This window comes from Microcebus murinus, chromosome 8 (assembly GCF_040939455.1).
Source record: "Microcebus murinus isolate Inina chromosome 8, M.murinus_Inina_mat1.0, whole genome shotgun sequence".
Taxonomy (NCBI): Eukaryota; Metazoa; Chordata; class Mammalia; order Primates; family Cheirogaleidae; genus Microcebus; species Microcebus murinus.
Window position 1 is genome coordinate 80034977 of NC_134111.1, and position 20961 is coordinate 80055937.

Sequence of the window (20961 nt, forward strand, 5' to 3'; positions counted from 1 at the left end):
TTGGGAGGTTAGGTCTTTGAGGGTGGAGTTCTCATGAATGATATTAGCACCCTTCAAAGAGACCCCAGAGAGTTCTCTAGATCTCTCTCCACCATGTAAAGATACAAAAGGACGAGAAGATGTCCATCTGAAAACTAGATCTGCAGGTGCCTTCACTTTGGACTTCCTAGCACCCAGAACTATGAGAAATAAATGTTTGTTGCTTAACCTACTCGATCTTTGGTATTTTATTATAGCAGCCTTAACTGAATAAAACACCAAGGGAATACTTTATATTCATGATTTCATTGCTTCCCTTGGTTCCTTCACCTGCCTCACTCTACTTATCCTTAGGAGTTCAGCTGAACATCAGCTCCTTCACATTCTTTCTTAATCTGCTGTGTGGGCCATTTCTCTACACTTCCATGGCAATTTGCGCTGACCTTGGTCATAGGATTTACCACAATTCAGTACAATTCAGCAAGTACTGAAGGAATGCCTATGCAGCACTGTTCTAGGCACTTAGGAATGACTAGTGAACAAATCAAAGAAGCATACTCTTCTGAGGAAAGACAGATACCAAATAATAAACTATAATACATACGTAAATTTTATAGTATGTTACACTGATGAGTGCTATGGAAAAAGGAAATGTGGAGTGGGTTAAGGAGGATGGAGTGGATTGAGGCACAGATGATGTTCAGGTTGCAGTATTAAATAGGATGGCCAAGGTGGGCTTCAGTGAGAAAATGAGATTTCAGCAAAATCTTGAAGGAGGTGAGGGAGTAAACTCTATGGATCCTGGAGGATTCCAGGCAAAGGGAAGTGCCAAAGCAAAGACCCTCCAGTGGGAGCATGCGTGGAGAGACTGGGAAACAGCCAGGAGGCCAGCGAGTTTACAGGAAAGTTTACCAGCAGCAAATAAGAGGGGGAGAGATGTAAAGCAGGGAGCATAGATCTTGCAGGCCTGTCACTATTATGAAGGCTTTGACTTTTACTAAGCAACATGGGGAGCTGGGTTTTTAGTAGGGAAGAGCCATGATCTGACTTAGTTATGTAAGATTTGCTCTGGCCACTATGTTCAGAATAGAATTGTAGTGGGGCCAAGACAGAAGCCGAAAAACCTGTTAAGAGGTAATTATAGGTGAAAGATGACGATGGCTCAGGCGAGAATAGCAGCAGTAGAGGAGGGCAGACTCTGGATTTAGAACTTTGGTGGACTAGATGTGGGGTATAAGAGACAAAGAGGAGCCAAGGATAACTCCAGGGATTCTGATCTTAGCAACTACTACAATTGAGTTTTCATGAACTAAGGAGGTAAGATCATAAAGAAATAGGTTGAGATGTGAAGAGCAGGGATTCAGGACAGAATATAAATCTGGTTGTTGTCTGAAACCCTTCCATTGATACTAAGGATAAGACAGAGCATACATAAGGAGAGTGGGAATAGTAATTTGGAAGAAAATCTGGGATTCAGCAGAGGGGCACATTTTATAAATGATGCATTTCTAATTTTCAATACTCTTGATATCACAGACAACAACATTATGAGAAAATCATAGAAATCAGCCAGGCCTAGTGGCTCATGCCTATAATCCCAGCACTTTGAGAGGCACAGGCAGAAGGATTGCCTGAGGCCAGGAGTTTGAAACCAGCCTGAGCAACATAGCAACACTCTGTCTCTACAAAAAATTAAAAAAAATAAAATAGCTAAGCGTGGTGGCATGCATTGGTAGTCCCAGCTTCTCGGGAGGCTGAGACAGGAGCATAGCTTGAGCCCAGAAGTTTGAGGCTGCAGTGAGCTATGATGGTGCCACTGCATTCCAGCCTGGGCAATAGAGAGAGAGAGAAAGACCCTGTCTTAAAAAAAAAAATTTAATTGAAGAAAAAATTTAAAAAACAATGTCTCTGAGTCAAAAAATCATTTTAAAGAATTAGACTCTGACCATGAAAAGTCCTAGAAATACTTGAAATTATTTGTTTACATTTGCCTTTTTATATATGGCACAAGAATGAAATATGATTTTTAAAATATGTCTAAGTCTAAAATTTTTTCAATAAAGATAAAATAATTTTGGTGATAAAAATTAGTATCATAGATTAATTGGCAATTAATTTTCCTTAGTAGGTGCAAAAAATGACATTTTAATTGGACTCAATGAAATATGATAGTATTCAATAATATTCAATACTTACTAACCCCTTACAATGTGCCAGGAACAGTGCTAAGCGGTATATGTGGATCTTTTCATTTCACTCTCACAAGCCTGTGAAGTACTTACCATTATTTTCCCCTTTTTTAGAGAAAGCTCAAAATAGTGAAGAAAACTTATGTCTTCTATATGTTCCATACAATTTTCATACATAGTAATTTGTTTCTTGGAAAAAAAGTCAGCTGCCTCTTATTTAGTAATTCCTCACCTTTAAGTATTTTAAGAACAAAATCTTTGGCATGGGCCTTCCATGCCTACTCTATATGCTACCCCAAGTGTGGCTGGTATCTCTGCCCCATGTAGGCCTCTAATTCTAGTCTCCTGTGTCTCATGTTTTGAGTGCTGACTCTGGTTCCCTCTGTTAAAGTCAATAAACAGGCATGGAAGGAGGTATGAGGGCTAAATGGATAAAGTAAAACTTTGTCCTTGGCCTTGAGATACTTTCAGTCTAATGGGTCCAGGCGTCCTCAAACTACGGCCCACGGGCCACATGCAGGTGTTTTTGCCCGTTTGATTTTTTACTTCAAAATAAGATGTGTGCAGTGTGCATAGGAATTTGTTCATAGTTTTTTTTTAACTATAGTCCGGCCCTCCAATGGTCTGAGGGACAGTGAACTGGCCCCCTGTTTAAAAAGTTTGAGGACCCCTGGGTTAGACAAATCTATGAATGAGTAATATAATTTATAACACATGGCAAGTGCCCTGCCTTTGTGTGTGCAGCAAGCTCTGACAGGACAAGCCCTAAGGGAAAGAAAGAGGCGGTGTTTTTAAAACTCCTTTGGCTACATCATATATTTTATGGATAATTCCAGTAAGCATTCCTTGGCTACAGCAAGCCGCTTAAGGAGTGTTTCAGTTATAATCCTTTCACATCTTATATCACGTAGGCCACAAGAGTATTTGTTTAATCTTGGACTAAAGATAATAGACTAGGTTATATAATAGTCCTGAAAATGATTCAGTTCCAGCTTCCTGGAAAAGGTACAAGAAATTCTGACACATAATTACAAAAGTATTCTATTGGTTCAGCTCAAAACCACAGCTACAAAAACTATTTATCACCATGAGACAGAATAGATATTAGTAACATTTACAGAGTATGACACAGTAACATATTAGGCAATAACATTTGCAGATTCAGTCCATGAATCTACACAGGGTAATTGTACTGAGGGAAGAGAGGGACAAAAAGGATGCAGTCCATCCTGGAAGAAGATCACAGTCTAGTTAGGGAGACAGAACTGCGATTAAGAAACTATATTGTCAAGAGCCTTGGCTGCAAGCACACCAACTACTAGCAAATTCAATTCCATTTCACTGTTTATAACCCTCATTCATAGTTTGAGAATATATGTACTAAGAAGCCTCTTATCTTAAAGGATCTTAGAACTATAAATGTATCAGCTCCAACCCATGGATTAGATGCAATAAAGGTGTTTTGTTTTTTTTTCTGATCTACAAATGCAAAACCCTAATGACACAAAATCTGCTTGTGCAGGGAAGGCATAGGCATGGGTGTCTTCCTCTAAGTTCTGTTGGCAAGAAGATATTCCTGGAAGAAATGAGACTATAGTTAATCTAATATAAACAAATATATATACTGAATCATTCTCATTTTTGACAAGATCTTTCTAAAAAAAAAAAAAGTATGTCAAAGAGTAGACTATAAGAATTTAGCTAATAGGATGAGATTCCTTCCTAATAAAGGTCTGCACAGAAAAAGTACACTAGCAATCATGACATTGAACTTTTTATTTGCTGCCTGGGGGGTGTAGAGATGAAAAGATTTATTTTTAGTTCTAGAGATCTATTGTACAGCACAGTGACAACAGTTATTAATGTATTGTATAATTGAAAATTGCTAAGAGTAGATCTTAAATGTTCTCACCACAAAAAAAATAAGTGTGTGAAGTGATGAATACATTAATTAGGTTGATTTAATCATTTCACAATGTATACATATGTCAAAACAACACATTGCATGCTGTAAATATATACGATTTTTATTTGTCAATTATACCTTAATAAAGTCAGGGAGGAAATCCTGAAAAGAGATGTAATGCTTTATAGCCTTATTGTCAAAGGAAATAAATTTAAAGTTGCAAAAAAGAAAACAACAACAGACAAACAAAGATTTCTTCTCCCCTTCTCCATCATATGTACACACTGAGATAAGAAATGTTTCTAAATCCTTGCAGAAGGAAAGAAGCCAGGGAAGGAATAAAAGTCTTGGTGGAAGGAGCTTTTGGAAAAAGAGCCCCTCTTTCACTCCATCTTTGGATGTTAATCATGGAAATATGTTGTGTGTGAAAAAGACAGAAAACTTGAGAACCACTCATTAAGTATCTGAACACACAAGTCAGATTCTTTGATAAGGTTAGTTTTAGGAAAGACAGTAACTCCTACCTTATAAGCTATGCTGTGATTGCCTTTTACTATGCAGAGATGGGATGATGCTGCCTAGGTGTGGTTTGAACTTGTACCTGAGTTTAGGTAGTAACAATTCCTGTTAGGGCATATGTCTGCCGTGTTCTCTTTTCCAGTAATTCCAAGACAATGTTCATGATGGAACCACACTAACACAGACAACAGAAGAGTTTTATCAAGATGCACGTGAACGTTAGCTTTAAGATTGGCAGAATTACTGACCGTTTTATTATCTGTACTCATATATTGAAAGAAGTGTCACTATTCATAACAAGAACTGTTCTCTTGTATTTCTGAAATACATCCTATGATAAATTGTATTTTACTTTATCCCAATCAAGCACCAGTTTTTAAGCCCCAAAAGACATTAAGTATGGACGTTTTCTCTGCTTTCTTTTAGTAAGCAATTGGATAGTATGGCATACAGCCTGAAGAGACAGAAGCAAGACCTAATGAGCCAGTAAAAGGGCAAGAGAATTCTTATCTTTTTGCATTATTACTATTAATGCTTCAGATATTTGACTATTAAGACTACCATGAGAGTAGTACAGTAAAAAATACAGAATTAGGAGAGGACTATAAAAAAAGTAAGCTTATTATCTTTGCAAAGTTAAATGTCTCCACCTTCTCAGGGTTACTAATGCTGTTTTCCCATGGCTTCTTGGAAAAATACCAGTTTTCTTTGGGTTCTTTCCAAGTGCTTTATTGAGGGGGCAATATGGAGGAAGGGGGGAGTGTTGCAAACCACTTAATTAGGGAAAGACCAGGTGCTGACCTTGATACGCTTCTGTTTCTACATAAATTCTCATGAACGTAATTGCAGAGGAGGAAGAATGGTCAGAAAATGTAGTGTTGGTCATTTGCTGATTGTTCTAGCACAATAATTCTCAAATATTTTTATCCCATTGAGTTGCCTTTATACATGAGTAGATGTCTTCATTGGAATACTCCCAGGTGGAGGTCCTTCCTCTGCATTTCTCAAGACAGGAGGATAGAATATACTTTAGTCAGTGGTTTTTTTTTAGCTGGATCTATATCTTTTAAATATTTAGCTAAATATTCTGTAGGCCTCCCTGTGTACTCTTTTCCTAACCTCCGTAAAAGAATGAAGAGGTGTAGCCTCCAATTGTTTCTACAGGCACTTAGGTATCAGCTTCCTCTACTCTGCCAAGTCAGTCACCTTTCCTCCATCCACTTCCCATCTTCCAAACATGTGATGAATTCTCTTAACTGCTGTTATCTCCTTTCTTGCTCTTTTTGTCCTTGGAGTGTTGTATTCATTTCTTCTTGCCTGTGTAATGAATTATCACAAACTTAATGGCTTAAAACAACATAAATTTATTGCTTATACTTCTAAAGGGCCGAAGTTCAAAATTAGTCTCAGCAAGCTAAAATCAAGGCGTCAGTAGGGCTATATTTCTTCTGGAAACTCTAGAGGAAAAATCTGTTTCTTTGACTTTTCTAGCTCCTAAAGGCTGTCTGCATCCCTGGGCTCAGGGCCTCATGCTCCATCTTCAAAGCCAGCAGTGGAGCAAATTCAATCCCCTCCATCCCAGTCTAACTCTCCTGCTTCCTTCTTTCCTTACAAGGATTTTTGTGATTACACTGGGGCCACCCAAATAATCCAGCATAATTTCTCCATCTCAAACTCCTTAACTTAATCACATTTGCAAAGTCCCTTCTGCCATATTTGACATATTCTGGCCATATTAGGGAGGAGAAGGAATTGTTCTAACATGAGGGTTCATATTAATACTTTTCTTATTCCATTACTGTGGGGTATCAGGAAAGAGCAGAGCAAAAAGCATGAGTTCAATCACCTTGTTTGATCAGGATCCCAAATAGTATGTACTTCAATCTCTGGGACTCTTCTCACATCTATTTCTGATATAGATATAATAATAGAATAGAAATAATATTAGAAATAACCAAATCACAATAAAGCCTTCAATCCAGATAGGAAATTAGAACAGCCCCCAGAAATGTTTTCATAAACCCTGTCACTGTTCTTTAGGAAAGAAACAGGCACTGTAGAAATGGGAAGGAAATGAATAAAAGTAGAAAATAGAAAAAAAGGGGAGGAGGAAAATTTTTTTAATGGAGGGGCATATAGCAAGATTATGAATATGCATGTCACTTAGTAATATGAGTGCTACCCATGGACTAGTAGACAAGGATCAGAGATAAGAACAGGAAGGAAACATCATATTTGAAAAAAAAGAAAGCTAAACTTAGAAGTCCTAAATTCAGACCCCAATTCTCAAACGTACAGTTCGATCTTGTGCAAGTCAATGAGGTACCTTGGTTATACAGCTGCAGAATTTGAAGCCCAGAGAGGTTATCTCAATTTAAATTAGCACATGTAAGTGAAAGACCCCAGTGAGACATCTATTACATAGTAGTTGAATGTCGGTTGAATCTGAAGCAGAAAGAGGCACTAACTGAAAACTAGCATTATGGTATCAGCAATATCACAACATGAAAACCCAACAGCTAGAAGGCAGACTAAAAGAAAATCATCTTTTCCATTTTCTAAAAAAAAAAATGAACTAGCCTGGTCACAAGAAAACTCACTTAAATGCATGGATATGATTGCAGATATTCCATAGAAATATCACTTTTACTCATTCAAAATTTTATCAAACTCCTTTAATGTGTCAAACACCAAACACTAATGCTAGGCATTAAAGATACAGAAATGAATAAGCCAGAGACAATCTCTGCCATCAGAGGTTACAGTCTGGCATAGAAACACAGAAACAAACAATGACAAGTGTGATAGGTGCTTTGATGGAAATAAGGATACAGAGTTCAGGCACCTAAACAAGACCAGGGCGTTGGTGTTGGGGGAGAGGGGAGGCAGCTACATAGAGCTCTTAGAGTTTATGATATATCCTTCAGAGCTCAGCTAAGGAGCAGAAGCTAGTGAAGCAAAGATGGAGAGGACGGGTTTGGCAGTGTTTCAAGGAGCCCACTCCTTTGCCTAGGAAGAGTAACCTTGGCACCTTGGAAACCAGTCAGCCTGAATCTTGTGTCATGCATGAAAATGGCATCAGGGTTGATGCCAGAAGAAAGTGCTTGGGTTACTAAGGTGCTTTCAGAATGATAGAATTACACTGATGGAGTCATAATTGCTTTTTTTTTTTTTTTCAAAGCAAAATCCCTTCCTCCTTTTCATTCTACAAACAGGCTGTGGAACGCAGTGGTTAAGAGTGCAGGCCTTAATGCCAGACTGTCTGGGTTCACATTCTGACTCTGCCACTTACTGGCTCTAAGACCTCAGACACATTTCTTCTCTGGCTTCAGTTTGCTTATCTATAAAATGTTTCTACTATTAATATTTTCCTCAATGGGTTGTTATGAAGATTAAATTAGGTAACACATTAAAACGTGTTTAGAACAGTGCCTGGCACAAAGTAAGTACTCAATAAATCTTTTGCTTGTTGCTGTTCTTGGTTTTAATTGTCAGCCAGTGGTCTTTTTGCAATTTCTAAGAGGATAAGAGGCCATTTGACTTTGTTTACATGGCGTTGCTTTCAGCCAGAAGATAGACAGATGCAGGAGTGCTAGTATCTTACCATTTAGTCCTCAAAATAGTAATTAAAAGTTCCCAGAATCTTGCTGATCAGTCCTTCAGTTCTGACCCTGGGATGTAGGAAGACCAGAAAGCTTCAAAGAGGTCTTCGTCTCTTTCAGATCATATGGAACCAAGATAGAAACGGCAGAGAGTGTAGCCACATAGAATCAAGCCCCACCATGATGCAAGCTGCAATACAGAAGCTCAATATTTATAGATGCATCCAGAGGTGATCACTCTGAGGAAGACCTGTTCATGCTAACCAAATGCTCAGGAGATTAAATCCAAAATTCAGATTGCATTCATCCAAATATTTGAGTACCAACTGTGTACCACGCACTCTTCTAGATGTTAAGGATACAGCAGTAAAAAAAAAAGAGACAAAAGTCTCTCCCCTGCAGGGGGTAGACAATAACCACAATAAATGAGTTAATATATAATGTACCAGAAAGTGATATGTGCTATAGAGAAAAATTGAGTAGTCAAGGGAAATATAGAGCAAAAGAGCAGAGAAGTGTAAGGTGAACAATGTTTATCAGGGTCATAGGGGAAGGCCTCGCAGAAATGGGGGCATTTAAGCAAAGAACCAAGGAGGTGAGGAAGACATGAGCATGACTGGGAGGAGCACCCTGAGCAGAGGGAACGATGATGAGTGCAAAGATCCTTAGGAGAGAGTGCGCCCAGGGCTTGAGGAACAGCAAGGAGGCCAGTGTGGCTGAACAGAGAATGGTAGGGGAACAGCAGGAAGTGCGACTGGAGAGGTGTGAGATCTTGTAGAACTAACTGTAAGAATCTTGGCTTTTATTCTGAGACGGGGAGCTTCGGGAAAGTTTTGCACAGAGTCAAAATTCACGGTATGAACTGCTTTATGTGTTTAAAAGTATTACTCTGGCTGCTGTGTTGAGAACAGAATGAAGGTTAAGGGTAGCTGATATAAAATTCTAGTCAAAGGTGAATAGTGGCTTGGACAAAGTTGCTATCAGTGGAGATGAGGTGAGGACAACAGTATTTGATGACAGATTGAACGTGGGGTATAAAAGAGTTGCAATTTTAAGTGGTGTGGTCACAGTTTTCAGTGAGGTAACATTTCAGCAAAAATTTGAAAGAGGTGCAGGAGTTAGCGCTCTGGATATTTGGGAAAAGAGCACTTTAAGCACTGGAACAGCCCCAAGGTGCCAAGGCACAAGTGTGGCTGGCACGAGGCAAGGGAAGTAGGGAAAGTTCTTAAGCTATCGCAGCAATCCTGGCAAGAGTTAGATCTATTACAGACCCGGTCACTTCCAATGGTGGTAAGTAGTTAGTTTGGGGATATATTTTGAAGGTATAGTCAATAAAATTTCCTGATGGAATACATGGGGAGAAAGGAAGGCACTGAGAATTGTGCCAAGATTTTTAACCTCAGTAATTAAGATGGGAAAGGCTGGAGGTGCAGATGCAAGGGGGACAGTCAGTTCCATTTTGGACACATTGAGTTTGGGATGTCTAGAAGACATCTGTAGCACCTCAGATCCTCCTGGCCTCGCTTGCCTAGGGGCCCTTGGGCCCCTTATTCCGCCCCCATCACCACTGGCCAACCAACTCAGGCAGTAACCATCCGGCAGCATTTTGCCTCCTGCTCAGGCCATACATCCTATCGGGAGGTCTGTCTGGTGCCCACACAAAACAGAGTAGTGGGGCGGAGGGTAGTGTTAGCATCCCTTTGACTGAATCTTGACCTCCTCCCCTGATTCATTGCTTTTCCCTACCATCATTTCCCTGGGATTGTTCTCCCTAGTAATATAATAGCACAGCTTTTGCCTCAGTTTCTGCTTTCTTGGAGACACAGGCTAAGACAACATTCAAGTGGAAATGTGAGCAAGTAGCTGTTTAAATAAGTCTGGGTTTGGGAGAGTGATTTGGGGAGAAGATATACTTTTGAGAGTTATCAGCACAGACATAGTATCGTGAGCCTGGATGAGAACACTAAACAGTGAGCAAAAAGAGAAATGTTAGAAAGTAGAGAGGTTGAAGATTTTAGTACCTTTGAGAGCAGAGAGAATCTGTTTTGTTCACTGCTATTCCCCAGTTTCTAGAGGAAAGCATAGGTGCTCAACAGATATTTTTAGAATAAATGAAGTAGGTCGCAATGGCCTTGGGGTCAGGAAGGAAAGCATATCAAGTGACAAGAGGTGATGAAGTACAAGGATAGGCAAGGTTCATGGAACTTGAGTTCATAGTGAGGGTGAAAATTAGGTTCGACAGCAGAAGCAAAAAAGAAAAATAACAGGAAAAGGAAGCTGTGGCTAGAAAAAAGCTCTCAAATACTACTTTTTCCTTGAAGCCTTTTATAATCATCTCATAGGATCTTCCCCCTACTCTGGACCTCTTTCAAGATCCACGTGCTCTCTTCTACTTTCATCTCCCTGATATTGACCGTATATTCTAATTGGGAAACTGAGTCAAAAATGGAAGTTGTCTATAGTTCCAGCTACTCAGGAGACTAAGGCAGGAGGATCACTTGAGCCCAGAAGTTCAAGGTTGCAGTGTGCTATGATCACACCTGTGGATAGTCACTGCATTCCAGCCTGGGTAACATAGCCAGCCAGACCCTGTCTCTAAAAAATAATATTAACAACAACAAAAATGGAAGTGACTTCAAAGTACCGAAGACAAAAATTGGATGCTGAAAGTTTAACCTTCCCAGTTCATGTCTATGGTTTATGGAGATGCTAGAACAGAATATATGAAATTAAAAGACTGGATTTGAAATCTGGAGTATACCCAGCATGTTTTGTAACATAATTTGTACTTCAGTGAATGGATGATTGAACAAAGTTAGGTGGGAACAGAGGCTGCTAGAGCATAAGTCAAGGAGGATACATGATTTAATAACTGTTTGAGGCCCACTGGTCTGACAGTAGGGTACAAGTATACAGAGGAAGCTGGCCTGCAGTTAGAAAGCACCTAAGAAGTTAGCAAAGTAAATGAGATGTGATGAGATAGAGCCTAAATGAAGGTTGGTGTGAATAAAGGAAGAATGAATATGAGAAAATTTTAAAATAAAAAAATCACCATATTGGTGGGTGATAAATATAGGCCATGAATAGATAATTCCAAAATTTTGGTATCTTGTATAGGGTCAGGTAGGAAGAAGAACTTCCTACCTTGAGTTCACCATTGAAGATGAACTCAATTTTGAAAATGTTGAGTTATCCAAGTAAAAGCTAGTAATAGGCAACATTTTTATTAACATATTACATGCCAAACATTGTTCCAAGTATACTTTACATGTATTATGTCATGTAATCACCACAATAACACTATAATGTAGGTCCTACCAGTCTTTATTTTACAGATGGGAAAACTGAGGTACAGGAGTGAACAATTAGTCCAAAGTCAATAGCTAGCAAATGGTTGAGCCAGTGCAACGGAATGTTTGTGTGCTCGCCTTGTCCTTTGCAAATTCATATGATGAAATCCTAACTCCCAATGTGTTGGTATTAGAAGATGGGGCCTTTGGGAGATAATTAGAACATGATGGTAGAGCCCTCGTGAATGGGACTAATGCCTTATAAAAAGAACCCCAGAGAGCGCTTGCCCTCTTTCTGCATTGTGAGACACACAAAGAGAAAATAGCCACCTGCAATCCTGAAGAGGCCCCCACCAGAACCTGACCATGCTGGCAGTCTAATTTCAGAGTTCCAGCCCAGTTTCAGAGTTCCAGTTCCTCCAGAATTGTGAGAAATAAATTTCCATTGCTTATAAGCCATTCAGTCTATGGCATTATGGCAGTCTGAACTTGCTAAGAGAGCCAGGATTTGCATCCAAAAACGTTAAGAAACTTTACCTAGGATCACACCAAAATTCCTTACTTATTCAATACTTAACAAGCACCACTATATTCTAGACATTGTGTGGTTGCTAGAGATGGGAGGGAAGAGGAAAAGCTGGTAGCAAACAAGATAGATGTGGTCCCTACCTACACAGACATTACATGGACACTAAACAAATAATGACTAGAATGATGAATTGAAAAAGAAAATGATACATTACAGTTAGGTAGGAGGGGGTGAGAGAAAAGAACTCTAGTGGTGGGATGGCATGTGTAAATGCCTTGAGCCTCCAAAAGACTACTATGTATGGCTAGAGTGCAGAGAGCTAGGGGGGACAGTTGGAGAGGAGGAGAAAGACAAGCCTAGATAATGGAGCTTAAATAGTGTTCAGTAAGCAAAGGGAAGCCACTGAAGGAATTTAAGCAGGTCAGTGATTTGATCAGATTTGTATTTTTAAAAAATTACTCTGGTGGCCGTGGCTCACGCCTATAATCCTAGCACTCTGGGAGGCCAAGGCAGGCGGATTGCTCGAGGTCAGGAGTTCAAAACCAGCCTGAGCAAGAGCGAGACCCCGTCTCTACTATAAATAGAAAGAAATTAATTGGCCAACTAATATATATATATAGATATAAAAATTAGCCAGGCATAGTGGCTCATGCCTGTAGTCCCAGCTACTCGGGAGGTTGAGGCAGAAGGATTACTTGAGCCCAGGAGTTTGAGGCTGCTGTGAGCTACGCTGATGCCACGGCACTCACTATAGCCTGGGCAACAAGCGAGACTCTGTCTCAAAAAAAAAAAAAAAATTACTCTGGTGATAATGCAGCAAATGTATTGGGATGAGGCAAGAGCAGTCTTGGAGGACCTCAATGGTGGTTATTGTAGGATTCAAGCAAGAGGTGAAGGTAGTTTAGACTGGAATGGGAATGGAAAAATGGCCATGGGAACAAATCCAATTTTTCAGGAAGCAGAGAGGTCGAGGTGATTCTGATGTATGTTGGAGGTATGCTAGGTTTCTGGTTTAAACTGAATAAATGGATAGGATACCCTTAACTGAACCAGGGGATAGGGAATGAGAGTTTTGAAAGGATTATGACATATAGGTTGAGTTTGAAATGCCCCAGTCATCCACATGAAAGTGTAGCAATGGCAGTTGAAAATATGAATCTAGAGTTCAAGAGCAAGATGTACGCTTGAGTTATGGATTGGAGAGTCTGACAGAGGGTATTTGAAGCTACTAGAAAAGGACAAGACACCACATAGAAAAGTGTATATGGTGGGACTCAAAAAGAGGGCCAGGATTCAACTCAGTAGGATTCCAAATATAAGAGCTGGATAAAGAAGGAGGAGCTGGTTGTTCTAGAGCAAACAGAGGCAGGGAAGAAAACTATGACATAAGAGCAGAGGGAAGAGTATATTTGGAAGAAAGTGTGGTCGATAGTGTCAAACACTAGGATGAGGTCTTACAAAATGAGGACTGAAAATCATCCACTGGTTTTACAGACATGAAGCTGTAAGTCCATGAAAATCGGAGCCACTTAGACTGGAGAGGAAATCCATGTGGCCTTTTGACTGAATCCAAATTTTACAGAACAAATCCTTTTAATAAAGTTTAAATTTGGTCAAGGGGCCAAACTTGGGGATCTGGAGGGCCACATGTGGCCTTGAGGTCGCAGGTTCCCCACCCCTGGATGGGGTAAGACACAGTTGGAGTTGTTGGAGAGGGATTTAGGAAGAGGATACTTTGTAAATAATTGACAGACTTGAGCAAGTTTAAGTGCTTATAGGAAAGAGCCGGTAGAAAAGGAAAGGCCGAAAATAACAGAAGGGGGATATTCCTACATCCAAAGTCCTGGAAAAAGCAGCAGGGGATGAGATCTATAGTACTAGGAAGGGCAACTCTTCATAACGAAGTCAGTAAACAGGAGTCCAGATTTGAACCCTGTCTGTCTGCTTCCTAAAGACATGTCTGCTTTAAGGAACAGAAAGAATTACGAGACTTGAAAGCCCAGGTCTCCGAGAGGGCTACGGAGTTCAATAAAAAGGTGAATGGAGAGTCAGGGGTGCGGCCTCTTGAGAGCGCAGTTTCAGTCGCTTCCAGGCCACGGAAGTCACACGGTTTGGTATAGGGTGGGGGTGGGTGGTGAAGAAAAGTGTGCAGCGGGTGCAAACCACTGCTGCAGAAAACAGGCTGAGAAAAGAAAGCGGCACAGGATGTTGCTGAAGAAAGGCGCGCAGGTGGGATGGGGACATATTTCGAGTGCTGAAGAGCAACCTCGGTCAGGGCAGGTCGTGGCTCGGAGGCCTCCGAGGGCCGTCGATGGGACCCACAGCCTGGCTGCCCGCGCTGCTGGGCTGGGCCCCACAGGTGCCACAAGTTGCAGAGTCTCCGCCCCCCGAAAAAAGCTGCTTCGCCGGCGGCGGCCGCCAGGTTTCTCCGCCGATTCGCGGGGCGGGAAAGCCGTCCCCACCCGCGGCGCACTACGCCCCGGGGTCTCGCTGGAGCAGCGGCGCAGCCTCGCGTGCCAGCCCCGGCCCGGCGCGTTCGCAGAGGCGCAGCGGCCCTCCCTCCCCAGCCCGCACGACTCCCGCAGTCCAGCCTGGGCGGCGCGCCTCCCACATGCCCACAGCGTTTGAAAGTTCCCGCGCCGGTGGCGCTCTGCCGCTGAGCCGGGACCCGCCGAAGTCGCCCTAGAGCCCGCCGCTTACCGCCACAGGGGCAGGCCAGCGCGGGGGTTTCCGTCAAGTCACCGACACCCCTCGGGAATTCCCCGCGGGGCCACACACAAACCCCGCTTCCTCCTTCAAATTTCCGCTGTCTGGTTGTACCCACCCGAACGCAGCGAAGGGGCTTACACCCCTCCTCCCGGCCCGGCTCCCAGCCCACCTTCACCTTCACTCTCCTGGCAGAATGCCTCCGCCTCGCCCGGAGGTACCCGAAGGCCTTCGGCACGTTCCGCCCCCAGCGCGGGGCGGGGCCGCTCGAGCTGCTCCGGGCGGAGCTCGGCTGTTTCCGTGTGCGGCCGCTGCGCACTCGGCACTGGGCGGCGCTGGCTGGCTCCCTGGCTGCGGCTCCTCAGTCGGCGGCGGCTGCTGCTGCCTGTGGCCCGGGCGGCTGGGAGAAGCGGAGTGTTGGTGAGTGACGCGGCGGAGGTGTAGTTTGACGCGGTGTGTTACGTGGGGGAGAGAATAAAACTCCAGCGAGATCCGGGCCGCGAACGAAAGCAGTGACGGAGGAGCTTGTACCACCGGTAAGAGGAGCAGGAGGAGGAGGCAGGAGCCGGAGAGAGCCGGGGGGACGGAGGGGGGACGGGGAGGCGCCGGACACCCGCGCTCGGGGCCTTCCCCTAGCAGGAGGGGCCGCGGTAAAGATGGAGCCTCCGCCCGAGCCCCACAACATCGCCGCCGCTCGCAGCGAACAAAGAATAATGGCGGCGGACTGGAGCCAGCGGCGGCCGGGGCGGCAGCGACTCTGCCTGCAGCCAGCGGCGGCGCTCATGGCGGGGGGCGGCGGGCGGGCGGGGTGGGAGCCGGCGGCCGGGGGTGTGTGCGGGCGGCCGGCCGCGGCGAGCTGGCGCCCGCGTTCCCGCCGCCGCCGCCGGGCCGGGCGCGGAGCCGGGAGCCGGGAGCCGCCCCGGGGGAGGCCGCCCGCTCGGCCCAGCGCTGCCCCCCGCGCCGCTCGCCCGCCCGCTCGCCCGGCCCCCGCCGCCCGCCTGCTCCCGGCCCGGCCGAGCCCGGCCGTCCGCCGGGGCAGCCGCCGCCTGGGTGCCGGTGGGGGGTGGAGGAGGAAGAAGGCGACAGTTGAGGGCAGAGGAGGTGAAGGTGCCTGCTGCCTTCCCGGTAGTCTCCGAGTCCGCCGTGCCCGCTTCGCGAGGGGAAGAGCTGCAACGTCTGACCTACTCTTCTCTCCACTCTCTTTGTGCAATAAAGTTCGAAACCCAAGGCTTCCTCTCGTGCTGTATTTTATTCGTGCCCTTTCCTCCCGCTCCTTCATGGTTGGGGAAATGCTGTTTTCTGCCCTATGCTGCTTAGTTGAGATGATGAGAACTCGTGCTTTTTTAGGGAATTATTGACTCTTTCCCTCACCCCTCTGCTTTTTTCTTTTTTTTAAGCCAGTAGTCATGGAAATGCATTCTTTTTGAGAGGAAGGGGGTGCTAAAAAAAACATATTTGTAATAACTTTTTAAGAAAACTGTTGGGATCTTGTAAAAGGGAAGCTGGTGTTTTAAAACAGTTTCGGTTTTTAACCCTTTTCACAAAGGTAATAATACTTGAGGTCTATCATTCTGAAACACGTCGTTGACACGAATATTAGCCGACGTACTTTTGTTTTACATCATTTTGCGGGGGAGAGGGGGGCAACCTTGCCAACCGCGTTTGGGTCACTTGTATCTCCCCTCACCCCTCCGCCCCTCCCACTGTGTTTCCCACATATTTTTGTCTAAACTTCAGTGAAAGATTGATTTAATATTAATTCTAAAAATAGGCTTTAAAAGTATCCATTATTTGTCTCGCATGCAGTAGGTAAACTCAGTCTTGAGATTGACAACAATTTAAACTACAAGCCTTATTTTTTCTTCGCGTGTTGTCAAAAGGGGACAGCAGAAAAGTCATTGACATATTAAAGATTATAAGACAATTTTTAGAGGACCTGCAGTGTGACCTATTTAAGTTTGTAATACTTTCTCAAGAATTTCATTCTAGCCTCAGCTTGCTCTGCCTTCTGAAGGTTTAGCATGAGATCCTTTTAGTCGTTGCCTACTGAAATCTTTTACATTTACTGCTCATTTCCTGATATAAAAGTAAAACCCAAAACGGTTACGTTAGGTGGTGCAGAAGATGAACAGGTTGTTTTAAAAATAAATACCACTCAGTGTATGACTGAATCGTGATTGATGAATTCAAGGCTTCTGGTTAGGAATAAATATTGATTGGTAATAGAAGCACTGTTTTCTGTATCCAAGTCACTTTCCCAAAACATACTTTACCGTATTGCTAGTCTTTAAAATACCACATTAACAATTATTGCCAAGAAACTTAATTGAACAGATGCAATAAAGGAAATTTTTCTGCAAGGATTGGGAAAATAATTTTATTTCTAAACACTGAGGAAGAACTCTTTATGAGATTTTCTATTTAAAAAAGAAAATTGTTTTCTGATATGTTCTTCAGTCTTATCCAAAAGATTTTTAAAATTTTTATTTTATATATAGATTCATAATTTGTGATTCTTAGCGATTCCAAGGGAAACTTTTCAGGCTTTTATATTATTAATACTGGAACATTCACTTGGAACATGGTACTAAATTGTACATCGGCACCCTCCCAGGAATCAGTAAAGATTACAGCAGGATCTGCTTGAATGTTTTCTTTTTAGATGAACACTTGCATTTAGAAAGGTAATAGTTCTTTGACAGAATTTGCCTGAAGAATGTTAAAAGAACACTTCTTTTGGAATTTAAAGCTTTAGTGTTACCTGTTTTGAATGAATTTTCTTCACATAGAACCTGAAGAAACTTAGAAACCTAATCCATAAAAAGGGCACCTTTTTTTCTCCTTTCTGAAACTCATATTCTTGATTAGATCTAATTAGTAGAAATTTTGATTCTCATTCTCAGACATTTGGTTTTGTTTGTTTGGGTACAAAATCGTTATAGTAAAACTAAGTATGTGTCCACCTCATTTTTCAAATTCTCTTTTTTTTTCACATAGAGAAAATTATTTGTAACTTAATGTGTAAACAGTGTATCATTGAAATTTATTTCATTTATTCCATAAATAACTTATCAGATATAGTTACATAAACTTGTTTATAACCAGCCTGTGACATAGTTATGCAAATATGTTTCTTGATGTACCCTGTTACTTTCAGTGATGGCTTCTTTATTGACTAGTTAGAGCTCAAATTAGAATTTAAGGATGTAGTAGATGTTAGGGAATGGAAAAATGCAGGAATTTTTTTTTTAACTTGAGTGAACTAATTTCTACTGCAGTATCACGTGAAACAGAAGTTTATAGTAATTCAAATATTTATTTAGGACTTACTGTGACAGAGACTGTATTTGAAAGAGAATGGGGTTTGGAATCACAGGCCTGGGTTTGTATCCTTGCATTGCCACCACTATCTTGTGTCTACCCTCAAGGAATTTTGTGACCTAAGGGAAGTTTCTTACTTATCTGTAAAATTAGAATAATACCACCTACTTCAAGGGGTTGTAAGATAAATATAAAGTACCTCAGGGATTCAACTAAGGGTAGCAATTCATCTTAAGCTTTATTTTAACTTCCTACCTGTGAGACCTTGGGCAAGTTTCTTAACTTCTCCATACCTCACTTTCCTTGCTAATAAATGTGCAATAGCTACCTCAGAATTGTGGGGATTAAATAAATTAATACATATTAGATGCTGGTCATTTTATAAGTGCCTAACAAGTGTTGCCTATTATTTTTTAAATTAACATTATTATTCTTACTATATTTAATACACCGGGTTAGAAGCTACAGCAAATCCAAAGGTGAATTAAATTGTCTTATCTCTGCCCCCAAGAAACTGTTGGGGACACAGTGATTAATAATGTAGAATATATGTCATAGAAAGCAATCAAAAGAAAGAGATCACCTTTGGTGAAATAAAAAGGAGTATATATTTGATATTTTCAATTTTGCTTTTTTAATAATTCATTCAGAATGTCCATTATTTGAAACAAAATAATATAGCAAAATGCCCTGCATTCTCTCACTCTGTCACCAAGTATTACCAATTTTTTGTCTTTTCAGAGGTACTTTATCCATACACAAGCAAATATGTATGTACTCTCCCCCCTTATACAAATGATAGTATACTATACACACACTATCCTATATCATACTTCTCCCTCCACTTAATATGGAGGCTCATCAGTTTGTTATTAGTACATGAAGAGTTTCTTCATTCTTTTTATAAATTTTGAGGCATTTCATTATAATAATAGACATGTCTGTTAAGCAGTTAGTGAGCTGATTTCATTTTTGGTCTTACATAGTCTTTTAAACTAATGGTATCTGCTATTATGTTTTTATTTCTTTAAATGAAAAACACCAAATAGCTTATAACAGGTAACAGGAAATTGTTATTTGAAGTGCCTCATTTCCTCTTTAGCTCATTTTTAAAAGTTTTAATAAAATGATCAAGATGTATATGAGGAAACAGGGAAGCTGTGTAAGAGTTAACTCACAAAATGAATTTAGTCTGAATTTAACTCTTTCTTTTGTTGAAGTTCTTACAGTCCTGAATAGATTGCTTCCTTCAATTATTATTTTGGACAAAAAAGTTTTTGTGATTTTTCTCTCTTAATTAAAAAGGAACATTTTATATAGACAAAACTTTTTTTTCTCTCTCTTTTTTTAAAAGCAGGAAACTCATGAGACATTATTACCCAGTAAGACTTACTAGTATACTAGATTTCTTCCTGCATTTATTTATTTTTATATGCTCATTAACTTACCTTGATGATTTTCTAATATTTCTTGATCAGTGAGTTTTATATTTTGTACCTAAATTTTTAAAAAAATGGTGACCTTTACCTGTATGATTATCTGCTGAGGCCTTTCTGCTTCAGGTGATTTTTTTTTCCTCTACTGTAGAAGCCCTTGCTCAAGCAATTGGAGCAAATAACATGTATTTCAACTACAGGACAGAACAAGTTTCAGTACCTTTCTTTCTGTTTTTCTTGGCTCTTCAAAGCAGCATTGAACTATAGTACATTCTAAATATACATGCTGTTATTATAATTATCTTTAAACTACACAGGCTATATGTTTAAGTTGTTAAACTCGGAAAGTGATAACTAATAATATAAAAGGAACACAAGACATCTTTTAAAAAAATCATTAAAGTGATCATGATATATTTCATTCTTTGTATGTGCAAGTTGACAGCTGTGTGTTGTGATCCTATATGCTAATGTTTTAAATGTAAGAATATTATTTTACTGTTACTTTGAGGTCCTACTATTATTTGATATAAAATATAATATTAATATATGCTGTTTTTACCTGCTAAATGATTAAAATGTTTACAAAGCACTTATGACAGATTTGGGAGTGGGGTGCGGTTGGGTAGATAATTGAAATCTGTAAAGGCAGAAAATTTTCCTTCTGGAACATATAAGATTATATGTTCTATAAGTCTATAAGACTACCAGAGAATTAAATGATTTCTAACAATGTTGTGGAATCATCCGTGAATTGCTTCTTGGGGTAAAGGTGAAGATCATTGAATTAAAGCAACAAACTGATAATGTGAAAATGGTTGTTTGTTATTCCTCTGCCAATTTAATATAGATCCTAGTTTAGCCATTGTATAAGGCCTAACTCTGGTCAGCTTACTCAAGTTGTAAGAACAAAGTGTGGTTTTAAACTTATTTCACACTATCAAACCTGTATGTGTAGGTCTTTGAGATGAAACTTAGATAATAAATAGCCATTAATTTTTCTTCTTATTAACAATGCATGTCTCCCCTTAATATATGCACACTATTATCTCGCCTCCTGTTTTTTATTGTTCTGTATTATTCTCATTTTTTAGCTCTGCCAGACAAAGCCTTGTAAGAACATGTTTTACAGGTTGTGTATCCCTTATTGGAATTGCTTGGGACCAGAAGGATTTTGGGTTTGGGATTTTTTTCAGGTTTTAGAATATTTGCAAATGAGATATCTTGGGATGGAACCCAAGTCTAAACATGAAATTCATTTATGCTTCATGTATGTCTTACACAAATAGCCTAAAGATAATTCTATACAATACATAATTTTATGCATGAAACAAAGTTTTGACTGTGACCCATCACATGTAGTCAGGGGTGGAGTTTTCCATTTGGGGCCTCATCAGTGCTCAATTTTGGAGTATTTTGGATTTTCAGATTAAGGGTTCTCCCTCTGTATTATATTATGCCCAGATTTTTTTGCTTACTTGTCT

At 40.9% G+C, this 20961-nt stretch overlaps 1 long non-coding RNA gene across 1 annotated transcript; it reads right to left on the reverse strand.

Moving 5' to 3' along the window:
* Nucleotides 1–2863: 2863 nt before the first annotated feature.
* LOC105864306 (uncharacterized) lies at nucleotides 2864–15048 on the reverse strand. Its single transcript, XR_012920613.1, has 4 exons — nucleotides 14899–15048; nucleotides 6440–6503; nucleotides 4599–5910; nucleotides 2864–3744 (listed from the first exon to the last, which is right to left on the reverse strand). It is a non-coding gene; the product is annotated as an uncharacterized LOC105864306 (long non-coding RNA).
* Between the last annotated feature and the right edge of the window lie 5913 nt (nucleotides 15049–20961).